The following is a 15,444-nucleotide window of genomic DNA, read 5'->3' as shown; positions in this document are numbered from 1 at the left end:
GCCCGGGGTCAAGGTCTACTGATAACTTGGGGCACAATCACTGGATACACACTCACTGATTGCAGATTGGGAGATGAAGCATGTGCGGTTCCTCCCCTTTTATGGAAACACCGTTTGCCACGCCTGACCCACGGATGATGTGCAGTACATATCCGGTTCCTGTACCGCCCAGCAAGACCGCTGACCTGTTACATTACATTCATCAGAGAAAAGGGGGTCTTGTGAACTCAGAAGCCTCACCACACATGTCCTGAGTAATTAGGGTCTGGCAGCTTCCTAACAATAAAGTTTTGTAAAAGCCATGACAAAACAAGCTTGAACAAAGCTAAAAGGAGGGCAGACAACTCCAGGCCATTAGCCGATGCTTCTTCTTGTTGTGGCTATTTGTTTTTCTCTTCTTTCCCATCTTTCAATTGTTGAAATACTTTATCTTGTGCTCTGTTTCACCACTCTTTTCTCTGTTGTTACTCCCTTTACAATGTTTGTCTGTTTTCGATGTTTTCTTTTTTTTTGTTTTTTGTTTATCCCTACTTGCCTCGGCGTAACTCACTTTTCCATATCTCCCATCTCAATCGGGATACCAGATCAAATAACACACCCTTGGCAGCCTTACAGCAGAAAGTACGACTGGGAGATGGAGCATCGGATTTGCAAAGGTTAAATGAGTTCGTTCACAAGACTTCCAATTGGTCGCGGCACTGACGGGCGTCTTGTAGCAGCAGAAGGCGTGTCTTTATTCCCGGAAAAAGACTATAGATCTACTTCGCCTTTTAGGGGCGTGTCTTTTCTCAGGCTGCTCATTTCCTGTCTAGCGGTCCAAGGGGGCGTCCTAAAACCTCCTACATCATGACTTAACATGAGGAGGCGTGGCCTGGGTCGTGGTGGGCAGTGTCTATTCGGAAGGGGCGTGTCTTGTGGGCGTGAGTCCTGTTTTAAGGGCGTGGCCTGTGCAGACGCTGTTCCTGTTACTAACTGTACAGCCAAAACTTGCAACGGAGCAGTCAGTGTAGTCTCAGCTTGCCTGACGGGAGAGAGGGCGGGGTTTGGATGAGGGAGGACAAATCACGTTCTTGGGGGCGTGTCCTCTTCGAAAGGGTGTGCCATGTGTTTGGGTACATACCTCTCCAGAGTTGCGCGGGTTGGCTCAGTCCGGCACAGTCTATTTCAGATGGGCGTGGCTTACATCGAGGCAGCTGAGACATCTCCAGCGCGAAGGGCGGATCTGACACGGCTGGTCCTGGAGGGGGCGTGGCCTGTCGGTGGTGGGCGGGGCCGTCTGTCTCGGCTGCGGCAGGGGGAGCGTTGCAGCGGGGCTGGCGATGGCTGCTGGGCGCTGCGGCGGAGCCTGAGCCGGAGAGCGGCCGCTTGGATCAGAAGGCCCGGGCGGCGGCGGGACCTGAGGCAGGTACAGCGCCGTGACTTTGAGGGGAAAGGGGAGCGGGTCGGGTTTGCTCTGTGGCTGCCTTCAGGGCCGATCACAGCTGCCTACATTGGTGAGGAGAAGGTGGCTGTCAGCGGTGCGGAGTTCTGCACTCTTTAGCTTTTTTTTTTTTTTTTACTGTTTTAATTTAATTTTTCTTTCCAGTTCTTGCCTTTTGCGCACGTTTCCTCCTTCATTCTTCTTCCCTTACATCTTTCTTCTCTCGCTTCCTTTCTTATTCTTTCTGTTCATGTCCTCCTTTCTCCTTTAGCATGTTCTTTCTCTTTATGTCATACTGACTTTCTTTTTCCTATTTGTTCTGTCCTCCTTTTATGTTTCCTAATCATACATTTCCTGTCGTCCCTTGCCGCCTGCACATTTTACATTCTCTTTATTTTTCGAGCTTTCTTGTCTTTCTCTTACCACAGTTACCACAGTTCATTTTTTTCTTTTTTCCTTTTCCATATTATACTGCTTTTTTATACCTTTGCTGCAGAGAGTGTCCAGACAGTGTGTTATGGCAGCTGGGCATTATTCGTGCTGGCTATGGGAAGGGCACAGGTTTCCAAGTTTGCTGCAGAGCCGAGGGCAGCAGCTCGCGTGCTGTGCAGTAGAGATGAGGACGTGCAGTTTTACAGTAGGGCACAGGTTGTTGAATGCCATAGTGGGTGCATCCTGCAATTGTACTGCAGGTCACGGTGTATACACAGCGTGGCAACGTGTGCCTAGGCCACAATGTGCGTGTGTGTGATCTGCCCACGGTGCACGGGTTGTGTGCACTTTTACAGTACGGCTCATGGTGTTCACTCACAGTAGTGAGTGCACAGGTTGTGCGGTGGCATTCGGGCATGGCACAGCTTACGCAGTAGCGTCTGAAGAAGCGAATTTTACCGCGGACACATGAGCCAGTATATTTATGCATGTGTGTATAGAGATATACACATCTACGTACAAAGTCAGGCTTCAACAGCAATGTTTAAATGTGACTTTGTATATATGTGTGCATATACACGCATACAACGTCAACTCTAAACATTGTAAGCAAGCAACATCGCTGTGCAGAGAAAGGGAGTTAGGAAAGTTCATGTTTGTGGCAAGGTGCTGCGTCTGTTTTATTTTTATGTTGCCTCATGACACACTTGGCAGCTGTGGTGGTGGGGACAGGACAAACAGAATTGGGGCTGCCCCTCTCCGGAGATGCAAGTACGCAATGTACCGCAGCGTCGAGGTTGTGGCACTATAGTAAAGGATTGTGCAGTGTTACAGTACAGCATTTTCAAATTTGAGATAGGCGACGCTGTGCTTGGCCACTTTTGCCGGGTTTTCGCGAGTATCTGTGAAGAGCGTGTCTGAGAGGGAACTCCTGCTTGCGAGGATCACACGGTGCGCGGAGGACGAGCGGCTGTCTCGAGCTGAGCTCGATGGTCCATCAGAGTGAACTCGTGTGAGCTTCTGCGACCTTGAGGGTGAACGTTGGAGCGGACTTTGTGCAGCTCTGAGGATGAATTGGTGTGTTTACGAGGGGGAATGTATGAGGGCAAAACCGTATGTCTGGTGGCAAACACGTGGGCATGCAATGATTATGTACTGTGACGACAGGGATGAATTTGTGCACTTGTATTGATTACATACTGTCTGCTAAGAGGCAAGTGTGTGCCTGTGAGGATGCAGTTACCTGGCTGTGAGGATGAACGTGCATTTCTGTGAGGATGCACTGCGTGTCTGTGAGGATGCAGTTGCGTGTCTGTGAGGATGCAGTTGCGTGTCTGTGAGGATGCACCTGTGTGTCTGTGAGGATGCACCTGTGTGTCTGTGAGGATGCAGTTGCGTGTCTGTGAGGATGAACGTGCATGTCTGTGAGGATGCACTTGCGTGTCTGTGAGGATGCACTTGCGTGTCTGTGAGGATGCACCTGTGTGTCTGTGAGGATGCACTTTCGTGTCTGTCTGTGAGGATGAACGTGCGTGTGTGTCTGTGAGAATGCACTTGTGTGTCTGTGAGGATGAACGTGCGTGTCTGTGGGGATGAACGTGCATGTCTGTGTGGATTCACTTCCGTGTCGTTTGATAGGATGAACGTGCGTGTGTCTGCGAGGATGCACCTGTGTGTCTGTGAGGATGCACCTGTGTGTCTGTGAGGATGCACCTGTGTGTCTGTGAGGATGAACGTGCGTGTCTGCGAGGATGAACATGCATGTCTGTGAGGATGCACTTGTGTGTCTGTCTGTGAGGATGCACTTGCGTGTCTGTGAGGATGCACCTGTGTGTCTGTGAGGATGCACCTGTGTGTCTGTGAGGATGAACGTGCGTGTCTGCGAGGATGAACATGCATGTCTGTGAGGATGCACTTGTGTGTCTGTCTGTGAGGGTGCACTTGCGTGTCTGTGAGGGTGCACTTGCGTGTCTGTGAGGATGCACTTGTGTGTCTGTGAGTAGCACTTGCGTGTCTGTGAGGATGAACGTGCATGTCTGTGAGGATGCACTTGTGTGTCTGTCTGTGAGGGTGCACTTGCGTGTCTGTGAGGATGCACTTGCGTGTTTGTGAGGATGAACGTGCGTGTCTGTCTGTGAGGATGAACGTGCGTGTGTGTCTGCGAGGATGCACTTGCGTATCTGTGAGGATGGACTTGCGTGTCTGTGATGATGCACTTGTGTGTCTGTCTGTGAGGGTGCACTTGCGTGTTTGTGATGATGCACTTGCGTGTCTGTGATGATGCACTTGTGTGTCTGTCCTTGCCAATAACTGCTCTTTACTGTACTTGCTGTGAAGCGCTCTGATACCCTTGGGTCCAGCTAGCGCTATACAAAACTTCTAAATAAATAAACAAATAAATACTTGTGTGTCTGTCTGTGAGGATGAACTGGTTGCCTTCTGATGACGAATGTGCCGGTGATGACTGCATAGTGTCTTTACTGATGAACCCGAGTGCCTGTGATGAATAATCTACAGCGTCTGCGAGGATGTACTTACTTGTCTGTGAGACGAACTTGAGTGTTTGTCACAATGGAACTCTGTCGGCGAGAAGAACCAGTGTGTCACTGTGTGGACGCGTGTGATCGCTACATGCGCATGCTTTGTTTATCATTGACAGTCTGTGGGGACGAGCCTGTGTGTCGGTTTGAAAGGAGGTCGTTGAAGTGCCCGGCGTGCCCTCCTCCCTCCCTCCTGCGGTGCTCCCAGTTGACTGTTCCCCGCCCTGCAGTGAGTGCCGCCCTCACGTCTGACAGAAAGTGCACCTCTCGGCATACTAGTAAATGGCGGCCCCGTGTCCAACAGATGTATAGTGCACGCGCCCCTTGTGCAGTTGATGTGTCCTGTCGCCAAGTGCACATGTCGCCCGGTGTTACAATGCACATTTCCCCTGTTGAAGTAAACTAGTCTCCCTCCACCGCCGTGTAGCCCACCCCATTCCCATGCCATGCTTGTCCTGTCGCTCCTTGTTACCACTACAAATTTAAGTTATCTTTATTTTTCAGTCTTTCTTTCCTTTCCTGCTTTCTGTCATTCTCTTCCCAGTGTTCATTTCCTTTTCCATATTATACTGCTTTTTTATGCCTTTGCTGCAGAGAGTGTCCAGACAGTGTGTTATGGCAGCTGGGCATTATTCGTGCTGGCTATGGGAAGGGCACAGGTTTCCAAGTTTGCTGCAGAGCCGAGGGCAGCAGCTCGCGTGCTGTGCAGTAGAGATGAGGACGTGCAGTTTTACAGTAGGGCACAGGTTGTTGAATGCCATAGTGGGTGCATCCTGCAGACGTAATGCAGGGCACGGTGTATACACAGCGTGGCAACGTGTGCGTAGGCCACAATGTGCGTGTGTGTGATCTGCCCACGGTGCACGGGTTGAGCACCTTCACAGAACGGCTCACGCTCTTCACTCACAGTAGTGCACAGGTTGGCACCTGTTGTGAGTGCCCCCACCAGCCCCTGAGGTAGACGGAGACCCTTCCCCTATAAACTCGTCCCACGGAGCATGTTTTGCTCTTCCATGACTTCCGAGGCACCCTCTGCGCCCTATTTATGTATTATGTTGTGCGCTTTGTTACTGTGAAAATACTGTTCAGAGGCCCTTGCAGTTGCTGCCCTTGATTTAGAATGCACCCTCTGCTCCCTGCCTTAGAGTGCACCCCTGCTTTAGAGGGCACCCCCTTCACCCTGCTTCAGAGTGCTCCTTCTGCCTTAGAGTGCAACCTATGTCTGTCCCCTTGCCTTACAGTACAACCTATGTCTGTCCCCTGCCTTAGAGTACAACCTATGTCTGTCCCCTTGCCTCAGTGTGCACCCTCTGCCCCTTGCCTTAGAGTTCACCCTCTGCCCCTCTTGCCTTAGAGTGCATTCTCTGCCCCTTGCCTTAGAGTTCACCCTCTGCCCCTCTTGCCTTAGAGTGCATTCTCTGCCCCTTGCCTTAGAGTGCACCCTCTGCCCCCGCCTTAAAGTGCACCCTCTGCCCCTTGCCTTAGAGTTCACCCTCTGCCCCCGCCTTAAAGTGCACCCTCTGCCCCCGCCTTAAAGTGCACCCTCTGCCCCCGCCTTAAAGTGCACCCTCTGCCCCCGCCTTAAATTGCACCCTCTGCCCCCGCCTTAAAGTGCACCCTCTGCCCCCGCCTTAGAGTGCCTTAGAGTGTACCTCCTGACTTAGAATGCACCCACTGCCCCCTGTCTTACAGTGCGGCCTCTGCCAACCTGTCTCAGAGTGCAGCCTCTGCCAACCTGTTTTAGAGTGCACTTCTGCCCCCTGTCTTACAGGGCAGCCTCTGAGAATCTGTTTCAGAGTGCACCCTCTGCCCCCTGTCTTAGAGTGCACCCTCTGCCCCCTGTCTTAGAGTGCACCCTCTGCCCCCTGTCTTAGAGTGCACCCTCTGCCCCCTGTCTTAGAGTGCACCCTCTGCCCCTGTCTTAGAGTGCACCCTCTGCCCCTGTCTTAGAGTGCACTCTCTGCCCCCTGTCTTAGAGTGCACTCTCTGCCCCCTGTCTTAGAGTGCACTCTCTGCCCCCTGTCTTAGAGTGCACCCTCTGCCCCTGTCTTAGAGTGCACCCTCTGCCCCTGTCTTAGAGTGCACCCTCTGCCCCTGTCTTAGAGTGCACCCTCTGCCCCTGTCTTAGAGTGCACCCTCTGCCCCTGTCTTAGAGTGCACCCTCTGCCCCCTGTCTTAGAGTGCACTCTCTGCCCCCTGTCTTAGAGTGCACTCTCTGCCCCCTGTCTTAGAGTGCACTCTCTGCCCCGTCTTAGAGTGCACTCTCTGCCCCGTCTTAGAGTGCACTCTCTGCCCCCTGTCTTAGAGTGCACTCTCTGCCCCCTGTCTTAGAGTGCACTCTCTGCCCCCTGTCTTAGAGTGCACTCTCTGCCCCCTGTCTTAGAGTGCACTCTCTGCCCTCTGTCTTAGAGTGCACTCTCTGCCCTCTGTCTTAGAGTGCACTCTCTGCCCCCTGTCTTAGAGTGCACTCTCTGCCCCCTGCCTTAGAGTGCACTCTCTGCCCCCTGCCTTAGAGTGCACTCTCTGCCCCCTGCCTTAGAGTGCACTCTCTGCCCCCTGCCTTAGAGTGCACTCTCTCCCCCCTGCCTTTGAGTGCACTCTCTGCCCCCTGTCTTAGAGTGAACCCTGTGCCTCCTGCCTTAGAGTGCACCCTCTGCCCCCTGCCTTTGAGTGCACTCTCTGCCCCCTGTCTTAGAGTGAACCCTGTGCCTCCTGCCTTAGAGTGTACCCTCAGCTCTCTGCCTTAGAGTGCACCCTCCCCCTCAGAGTGCACCCTCCCCCTCAGAGTGCACCCTCCCCCTCAGAGTGCACCCTCCGCCTCAGAGTGCACCCTCCGCCTCAGAGTGCACCCTCCGCCTCAGAGTGCACCCTCCGCCTCAGAGTGCACCCTCCGCCTCAGAGTGCACCCTCCGCCTCAGAGTGCACCCTCCGCCTCAGAGTGCACCCTCCGCCTCAGAGTGCACCCTCCGCCTCAGAGTGCACCCTCCGCCTCAGAGTGCACCCTCCGCCTCAGAGTGCACCCTCCGCCTCAGAGTGCACCCTCCGCCTCAGAGTGCACCCTCCGCCTCAGAGTGCACCCTCCGCCTCAGAGGGCACCCTCCGCCTCAGAGTGCACCCTCCGCCTCAGAGTGCACCCTCCGCCTCAGAGTGCACCCTCCGCCTCAGAGTGCACCCTCCGCCTCAGAGTGCACCCTCCGCCTCAGAGTGCACTCTCCCCCTTAAACTGCACCCTCCCCCTTAGACTGCACCCTCCCCCTTAGACTGCACCCTCCACCTTAGACTGCACCCTCCGCCTTAGACTGCACCCTCCGCCTTAGACTGCACCTTTCGCCTTAGACTGCACCTTTCGCCTTAGACTGCACCCTCCGCCTTAGAGTGCACCCTCCCCCTTAGACTGCACCCTCTGCCTTAGAGTGCACCCTCTGCCTTAGAGTGCACCCTCTGCCTTAGACTGCACCCTCTGCCTTAGACTGCACCTTTCGCCTTAGAGTGCACCCTCCGCCTTAGAGTGCACCCTCCCCCTTAGACTGCACCCTCCCCCTTAGACTGCACCCTCCCCCTCCGAGTGCACCCTCTGCCTCCGAGTGCACCCTCTGCCTCCGAGTGCACCTTTCGCCTTAGACTGCACCTTTCGCCTTAGACTGCACCTTTCGCCTTAGACTGCACCCTCCCCCTTAAACTGCACCCTCCACCTTAGACTGCACCTTTCGCCTTAGACTGCACCCTCCCCCTTAAACTGCACCCTCCACCTTAGACTGCACCCTCCGCCTTAGACTGCACCCTCCGCCTTAGACTGCACCTTTCGCCTTAGACTGCACCTTTCGCCTTAGACTGCACCCTCCCCCTTAAACTGCACCCTCCACCTTAGACTGCACCCTCCGCCTTAGACTGCACCTTTCGCCTTAGACTGCACCTTTCGCCTTAGACTGCACCTTTCGCCTTAGACTGCACCCTCCCCCTTAAACTGCACCCTCCACCTTAGACTGCACCTTTCGCCTTAGACTGCACCCTCCCCCTTAAACTGCACCCTCCACCTTAGACTGCACCCTCCGCCTTAGACTGCACCCTCCGCCTTAGACTGCACCTTTCGCCTTAGACTGCACCCTCCCCCTTAGACTGCACCCTCCCCCTTAGACTGCACCCTCCCCCTTAGAGTGCACCCTCTGCCTTAGAGTGCACCCTCTGCCTTAGAGTGCACCATCTGCCTTAGAGTGCACCCTCTGCCTTAGAGTGCACCCTCTGCCTTAGAGTTCACCCTCTGCCTTAGAGTGCACCCTCCGCCTCACAGTGCACCCTCCCCCTTAAACTGCACCCTCCCCCTTAGACTGCACCCTCCCCCTTAGACTGCACCCTCCCCCTTAGACTGCACCCTCCCCCTTAGACTGCACCCTCCACCTTAGACTGCACCCTCCACCTTAGACTGCACCCTCCACCTTAGACTGCACCTTTCGCCTTAGACTGCACCTTTCGCCTTAGACTGCACCCTCCCCCTTAAACTGCACCCTCCACCTTAGACTGCACCTTTCGCCTTAGACTGCACCCTCCCCCTTAAACTGCACCCTCCACCTTAGACTGCACCCTCCACCTTAGACTGCACCCTCCGCCTTAGACTGCACCTTTCGCCTTAGACTGCACCTTTCGCCTTAGACTGCACCCTCCCCCTTAAACTGCACCCTCCACCTTAGACTGCACCCTCCGCCTTAGACTGCACCTTTCGCCTTAGACTGCACCTTTCGCCTTAGACTGCACCCTCCCCCTTAGACTGCACCCTCCCCCTTAGAGTGCACCCTCTGCCTTAGAGTGCACCCTCCCCCTTAGAGTGCACCCTCTGCCTTAGAGTGCACCCTCCGCCTCCGAGTGCACCCTCCGCCTCCGAGTGCACCCTCCGCCTCCGAGTGCACCCTCCGCCTCCGAGTGCACCCTCTGCCTTAGAGTGCACCCTCTGCCTTAGAGTGCACCCTCCGCCTTAGAGTGCACCCTCCGCCTTAGAGTGCACCCTCCGCCTTAGAGTGCACCTTCCCCCTCAGAATGCACCCTCCGCCTTAGAGTGCACCCTCCGCCTTAGAGTGCACCCTCCGCCTTAGAGTGCACCCTCCGCCTTAGAGTGCACTTTTTACCTTAGAGTGCACCTTCCCCCTCAGAATGCACCCTTCCCTTAGAGTGCACCCTCCGCCTTAGAGTGCACCCTCCGCCTCAGAGTGCACCCTCCGCCTCAGAGTGCACCCTCCGCCTCAGAGTGCACCCTCCGCCTCAGAGTGCACCCTCCGCCTCAGAGTGCACCCTCCGCCTCAGAGTGCACCCTCCGCCTCAGAGTGCACCCTCCGCCTCAGAGTGCACCCTCCGCCTCAGAGTGCACCCTCCGCCTTAGAGTGCACCCTCCGCCTTAGAGTGCACTTTTTACCTTAGAGTGCACCCTCTGCCTCAGAGTGCACCCCGTCATACAGTTCCCTTTCGCCCCTCTTCCTTGCCTTGCTTTAGTTTCTCTTCCTCTGCCTGCCCTGCTCTGGGATGGATGCCTGTGCATAGCTGCCTGCTTGCTTCTCGTGACTCCAGGCTTCGCGGTCTGCCTGGGGTGATTCACAGGCGAGGCCTGGCTCTCCCCAGGGCCGCCGCCGGCTCTTGGCTTTGCCTCACTGCTCTGTTCGTGAGATCACTGCCAGGGTTGTTATAAGGGACCGCCCATGCTTACGTGACGAGCCTGCTCCTTTCAGAACGTAAGAACCTTTAAGACCCCCGTGTAGGGCAAGTGGAACAGCCAACCCGGAGTAGGCGTCTTTACAGTGGCACGTGCTGTGCTACGGAACAGGCTCCATGCATATGTTACACGTGTGGCCCAGTTTCTTCTGTTCTGTTCATTTTTGTTACAACTTTGAAGCAATGGTGATCCATTTTTAAACCCCATCACCCTTCACTTACGGCAATAGAACGCTGTCAAGATTCCACCAATCACAAGGAAGCTGACGTTTCTTGCATGCTTGTTCAGATGTTAAGTATGCGTTTTCTGACATGCCTCTCTTCACTAGTGCCCAGTTCAGGTTCTACCTCACCCTTCCTCTCCAGTAGCTGCTTTCGGGCCCATGTTTGTCCTGCATGACTCCTATACCTAGGGCCACTGGATGTATGCAATTGTGCGGCGATTTTCGCATAGTTATAGATTTGCCATATAATCCATTATCTGCGGCATAATCTGCAGATTTTAACAAAAAAAATGTTTAAAATTTTCATAGCTCACATGGTTCAAAAGTTACTTAAAATGCTGCAACACGTTGCCGCACAGCGAAAGGGCTTTTGCAAGGATGACTAATCACCTTTCTGTTGCTTATTCCTTTTTTGGGTGTTGAACTGGTAGTAGTGAGGTGTAACCATTGCTCAGACAGTGTTACATTTATAAATGACCAAATAATAAAGTAATACCATCACAAAAGAATCCACATTATGCTGCATAATTTGCCCTTTCTCGCCTCGTACTTTTCTTCAACCCCGACGCATAAATTGACCCTCCCCTGCCGCATAATTCTAGTGACCCTGCCTATACCCTCTCCTTCCGTTTTAGCACTTTGAATTCTGGGACTTGTAGTTTCACGTATCGCAGTATTAAGCATCGGCCTGGTGTCTGTTTATATATAATTAAAAAAAGAAAGACCAGCTGACTGTAGCCCTCATGACATGCTGGCAGTTGCCAGAAACGCCGCCTGGTCGGTCAATCACTTGACACAGTTTCCTACTTGTGCTGAGGTTTCCAAATCTCAAGTTCTCATGAAGCAATTGGGAAGATTCTGGTGAGGGGGATTTGTATTTGTATTTGTATTTAAATTTATAATGCGCAACAGCTACCCACAGTGGGTTTCCCGGCGCAAGGGATAGACTGAAGAAGAAAAACAGACCTCTCAACAGCACCATGAATCAAAAGGCATGAAGATCATTAGAAAGGTATAGTTTTCAGTTTTTTCCTAAAACAGAAAAGGTTGGTTTCTGATTTCAGAGAGATGGGTAGCGCGTTCCAATATTTGGGGCCTAGATGGGAAAAGGCCCGTCCCCCCATCCTTGCTAGCTTGAATCTTGGGACAACGAAGTCGCAGTTGGCAGAAGATCTTAAAGTGCGACTAGGCTTGTAGGGTTGAACCAAACTCTGCAAGTATTTTGGAGCCGAGCCCTGCTTAATTTTAAAAAGATAACATAGGGCTTTGAATTAAATACGGCTAGAGACCCTAAGCCAGTGTACATCGCAAAGAGCCTGTGAGGCCGATGATCTCCTCGGGATGTTACATAGAAGTCGGGCCGACGAATTTTGAACAACCTGAAGTTTGTTAATGGTAGCAGCGTCGGCACCGAGATAGAGGACATTACCGTAGTCCAGGCGGGATGTTACCAACGCCTGGACAACGGTTCTCCTGGTAGCATGAGGCAGCATCCATAGAATTTTCTGGAGCCATCGCAAGGTGGCAAAGCAGATGGCGGCCACCTTAGTGGCCTGCTGTCTCATAGAGAGTTTGTCGTCTATGAGAAATCCGAGGTTACGGACCACAGAGGTTGGCTGGGGAAGGGGTCCCATGTCACTGGGCCAATGTTGGGGGCCCCACAGATCTTTATGCTTCCCTAAATTGAGGATCTCCGTTTTGTCACCGTTTGGTTTGAGGAGATGCCTCTGCATCCACTCAGCTATACGTGACAGTCCGGTTTTCAGAATCGATACACTGTTGCACTCACTGCTGGAAAGGGAGAAAACAATTTGGGTGTCATCGGCGTATGAAAAAATAGTCAGCCCAGCGTCCTCCGCGATGGTGGCCAGGGGGCTCACATAGATGTTAAACAACAAGGGGCTGAGTATGGACCTTTGCGAACGCCGTACGCCGATGGACATGTGGCAGATGTGGCTTTAGTGGAAAAGACTTGGAAAGTGCGCTCACTTAAAAAGGAGGCAATCCAGGACAACGCGGGACCGTCCACTCCCAGTGACCGAAGAGAGTTCAAAAGAATGGAATGGGACACGGTATCGAACACCGTGCTCAAATCCAAGAGGATGAGTGCAGATGTTTCCCCGCGGTCGATATCGTGTCGTAAGCTCTCCGTCACCCCGAGTAGAGCGGTCTCGGTGGAATAGTGCGCACGAAAGCCAGACTGGGAAGGGTGTAAGAATCCCGAACTCTCCACAAGATGGTTTAACTGAGTGTTAACATGCCTTTCCAGCACTTTTGAGAGAACAGGCAACAAGGATATGGGTCTGAAATTGGCGAGATTAGACACATCGGCTCCAGCTTTTTTTAGGAGAGGAACAACCATTGCGTGCTTCCAATCCTGTAGCACAAGAGACTCTATTAATGATGCATTTAAGAGTCTCATGAGAACGCGCCGAGGTTCAAGATCAAGTAGTTTGAGAATTTTCGCAGGTACAGGATCACGAGGTGAGCCAGATCTTACACTGCTTAGGCAGGAGAAGAACGAGGTATCATCGAACAGTTGCCAGTTTGTGCCCTTCGCCATTGGAAGTGGCTGTTCGATACCTACAACTTGTCCCGATTGATGTTCATTTACTGTCAGGGAAGCGCTCATAGAATCGTATATGCGCTCAACCTTGGCAATGAAAAATTTCGCAATAGAGTTACACTGGGCTTCTTCTAAAGCTGGGGGTATCGGGATAGTGTCCGCTCCTGTCAATTTTTTCACAACAGAAAAAAAGAGTACGTGAGCAATTCTGAACTTGCGTCAGGAGGCCTTTTGTGGCACTCAATTAATAATGTATTATAAAAGCTACCAGTTTCTTATTGTGCTGTGTAATGTGTTTCTGAACACTGCATCAGTAAAGTAGCTGATTATTACGTCACCTGACACAACAGTTTTAGAATGTAATGTCACCGTTTCCCTAAGGAACTAATTACCGAGGGTACAATATGATCCCTCCCCGATTACTGCTTCCACAAATTAACCGGGTCTGTGATGTCATCTTTCACTCCTTCTTGCTTATCCATTAATAGGAATGTGTGAGTAACAGCGAACGAGTCCGTCATTATAAGGTAACTGAGTACGAGCTGAGAGATGCAGGCAGATGTAGGTTGTTGATTATTGGATTACTAAAGTAATCCAGTGATCAGTACTCTGTAACAGATTACTGTATCACAAAAGTAATTGTTTCTTTAGGGCACAGTGTGGCGGACAATCTTTGACTGTTTTTCAGTTATCAATTGCAGGGTTGAGTTTGTGATCCGCTATCAACTTTTGACTATTGGAGGTCGATCAGTGGTGGGTTTAACAAAAGAATCCACATCTACTAAGGATGTGAAAGGAGGATTTATTGATTTGATAGTTTGTATGTAGGATTTATTTTCAAAGGGAGATAGATTACTAGGTCAGAATTTTTTTATATTGTATGGGCCAAATTGATAGTGAAATACTAATCGGATAAGATGTAGGTCCATGAATTGCAATGTCATAAAATCTTCTTTTTGAGAGTCACAAAAATTCTAATGTCTGTGCGAAAACACCAAAACCAATGACCCTGCGTGGGCAAACCTAGAACTGCAAACACACACATCTGCAAGGAAAATCCCTAAAAGGTCAAGTCATCAGCAGGTGTGTGCTATATGACTAAAATGCACGACAACATTATCCTTGTGATGAATATCCTTGAGCTTGGCAATGAGTGTCCAGAAGTATTACATTTGTTGAAAAAGCAGGTTGCAGGCTCTTTTTGATGCCCAGCTTGCTTTAGTCCCACCTGAAACTGGTGACCAGTGTTTTTACGACAAGTTAAGATTTTAGCAAAGCAAACTATGTATTGATCGGCTTGTGTGTAGAATTCTTAATCATAGTGGGTTGTAATATGATATATCTGCTATCACCTACATCACACAACAAGGTATCCTATCCGCTTCGGATTCTCTGGTACCACAATGGAAGGGTCGGTACAATCAATCAGTATGAGAAGCGTAGCTCAACTGCGACCAAAAAACAACGAAGCCTTAGTTGTTTAATTTAGTGACCACCACCAGCACTGAACAGCCAAACATCACCAAATAAACAGGCTTGGAGTAGCTGAAAGAGATCTGTTACACATTACTGGCCAATTTTGGGGGGCTTTAATACAGTCCATTCACTACAGGTCCCGAATATCTACACAAACTGACCACTCCTAAACATCCCACAAAGAAACTCAGCTATGGGCTGATCATAAAAAATGTCCATTTTAACAGATCGCTCCACTTTCTTCTCCCTCTAGCCATGCGATCTCTGGACAATAACTAGACACAAAATCTTAGACCTGACAACCCAGTACAGCAACCAGATCGGAAGACTATATCCAGGGCCACTGGAATTTTGCGATTTTGAGGCTGTGGCGTTTTTTGCCACATAACCCATCATCTGTTGCATAATTTGCAGATTTTAACAAAAAAAATGTTTCTGGCTCAAACGGTTCAAAAGCTACTAAAAATGAAGCGACATGTTGCAGCGCAGTGAAAGGCCATGTGCAAAGGTTGATTGGTCACCTTTCTGTTGCTTATTACTATATTTGGCTGTTAAACTGGTCCTACTGAAGGACAATATATGTCTAGACAGTGTTAACAAGTGTAAAATTGTGCATCTGTCTCTCACATTTCATCATCCAACACATCGCTACGCTCTGCGTCCTTTAACACGATAACCACACCTCCGTGGTCATCACACACAAATGGAAATACTTCCCAGCTAGGATCAAAACAAAGACAGCATCCTTCTAACCACAGACCATACACGGTGTAGTGTGTTACTCACATAAATTAGTACTTCAGCGCCCAAGATAGGGGTGGTAAGCGATATATAAATGCTGCAATACATTACCTTATGGCCACCAGTCACTACCATTTCAGGTCATCAGTGGGATGCTAGGCAACAGGGGTCGGCAGACCATCATGTCTGTGATCATTTTTAAGAAAGTGTAATTTTATTTTAATTGCACCGTTTTTGTTAAAGCAAACGGAGCTCTGATAAAAAAAAAATATATATATATACTTTTTTTCAAAAATGTGTTTGAGAGTTGGTATTGGTCACCTGGGCTACTGTCTATTCTCCGACAAACGT

General features: G+C 51.1%; 1 protein-coding gene across 4 annotated transcripts in view; it reads left to right on the top strand.

Annotated features, from left to right (window-relative positions):
• Positions 1-1,264: 1,264 nt before the first annotated feature.
• Positions 1,265-15,444, top strand: part of RARA (retinoic acid receptor alpha) — a 400,739-nt gene continuing 386,559 nt past the window's right edge. For 2 of the 4 annotated variants that reach the window (XM_078645522.1, XM_078645520.1), the window contains exon 1: positions 1,265-1,401. The gene's annotated coding sequence lies outside the window, so the exon portion shown is untranslated. Of the gene's footprint in view, positions 1,406-15,444 lie in introns of all 4 variants that reach the window. The other 2 variants (XM_078645521.1, XM_078645523.1) reach the window with 2 other exon arrangements.

Source organism: Lissotriton helveticus, chromosome 5_1, assembly GCF_964261635.1.
Source record: "Lissotriton helveticus chromosome 5_1, aLisHel1.1, whole genome shotgun sequence".
In the NCBI taxonomy this organism is placed as follows: domain Eukaryota; kingdom Metazoa; phylum Chordata; class Amphibia; order Caudata; family Salamandridae; genus Lissotriton; species Lissotriton helveticus.
Note: the sequence above shows the minus strand (reverse complement) of the source record. Positions and strands in the feature narration are given on the sequence as shown.